This window comes from Theobroma umbraticum, unplaced genomic scaffold (genome assembly GCF_002168275.2).
Source record: "Theobroma umbraticum cultivar Fairchild unplaced genomic scaffold, ASM216827v3 scaffold_25.0, whole genome shotgun sequence".
NCBI lineage: Eukaryota > Viridiplantae > Streptophyta > Magnoliopsida > Malvales > Malvaceae > Theobroma > Theobroma umbraticum.
In genome coordinates, this window is record NW_018397282.1 from 898,056 (window position 1) to 898,271 (window position 216).

Consider the following 216-nt stretch of genomic DNA (forward strand, 5'->3'; position numbering starts at 1 on the left):
CTTGAGGGAGGTCAAATAGGATCCAAGAGTGAAAAAATGCATGAAATCTTATAGCTTCATGGGATGGCAAAGGCTATTGGTCAGAAACAATATGCATGAAACAATATTGGGTGATAAAGTGGCCGAATGAGAGGATGACAAGTGGACCTTAAAGAAGATGACATGAAATGCAAATTGAAATGAAATGAAAGGAAATGATGCCATTTCCTTGGGCAA